Raw genomic sequence first — 1,476 nt, 5'->3', positions numbered from 1 at the left:
AATATTACACGTGAAAAATACAGCACACCATAGTTGGGATCCGCTGTCAGACTATTGTGCTATGATTGTAGTATGGTTGTTTTATGGTTCTACACTACAGAGATCTGGAGGGTTGTAGGAAGGGACAAAACATGACCTACATGGTTTTCCCAGCATATTCATTCTCTATTCTCAAAGGTTGCAAGTTGAATGCACACACACGTTGATGATACACACTATTGTAGTTTGCTTTTGCAGTCAGTTGTTACAGTCTTTTGTTTTCTGAGTTATCTGAGACATCATTGTTTCTGCTTTTATTATTCATGTCTCTGGGAGTCATGTTCACGGGCTATTTGTTTTGTCTTTTTATGAAAGGAAAATGATCCTCCTGAAATACAAGTCCTTGCGTGATGCCAAGATGAATGGAAGGGAAGAGAGAGGGGCATAAATTATATTTCAGGCTTGTTGAGGAAGACACGGAAAGAGTACCAGTTTGCTGCAATGTTGCTACCCATGGTTTCCAGCCTATGTCTTCCTCTAATCAGCTGCTGTTACGCAACCCTCAAGTGCTTACATAAAGGCAATACATAGCACTGAGAGATAATAGAGTTGCTTACGAATGCCTTGTACCTGAGAGAATCACCAGAACTCACCCCTTCACCATTTTGCTGCTCTTTTTCTGAGTGAGTTGTATCTAATCTGCTTTCTGACTTTGCGCTTTGTGTGGGATTCAGCGCTGCCTTAGCAGGGTTTCTTTCCAGTATTCAAACTAAACACTAAACTGCAAAGCCCCCTCCATTGGGTATGTCAATTTTAGATGGTGGGTGGCTGAATAGTCAGTTGAAATACTATAGGAAGAGCAGCCATGCTAAGAGCACCCTACCACACCCCCACCCTCACATATATCTCCCTCAGTCCACATGCTTACCTGTATGAATCAATCAATTTTATTTTTATATAGCACCCCTGACAACAGGGAGCTCAGAGTTCTTGCAAAGTGTTTGGAACAATGATGTAACACATGAAGTTACACGTATATACATATACAAATATAAGTGTTTGTAAAGCACGAAGCTGGAACATGCTTATCTTTTGCCTCTTTTCCCCCAGCACCTCAGATGAAGCCGTTAATTTATTGCAGCGTTACATTTCTTCCCCCTCGCTTTTCCCTCCCTCTACCTCTTCTCCCCCTCTATCTCTCCAGAATCTCCCTGCTCTCTCTCCACCCCTCCCTCTGCCTGTGGGTGCTAAAACCCCCTAATTGCTAACTGCATTTCTCTCTGTAAGGACCCAAATTACAGAAGCCACTTAGTAATAATGGAGTCTGTGTGTTCTCCCTCTCCCCTCTGTGAGGTGAGTTAATTGTCCATTTGGCTGTTTGGTCCCTGACACTCCTGCGTGTCAATATGGCTCTGGCAGTGGGACAGATTCCTCTTTGGGTCAATCCTGGGGAGATTCTGGAGTCTGCGGCAACTCTGTGGGTCCCCCCCCCCCCCC

The sequence above is a fragment of the Megalops cyprinoides genome, chromosome 20, assembly GCF_013368585.1.
Source record: "Megalops cyprinoides isolate fMegCyp1 chromosome 20, fMegCyp1.pri, whole genome shotgun sequence".
NCBI lineage: Eukaryota > Metazoa > Chordata > Actinopteri > Elopiformes > Megalopidae > Megalops > Megalops cyprinoides.
The sequence above is the reverse complement of the archived record's forward strand: the minus strand, read 5'-3'. Positions refer to the sequence as shown.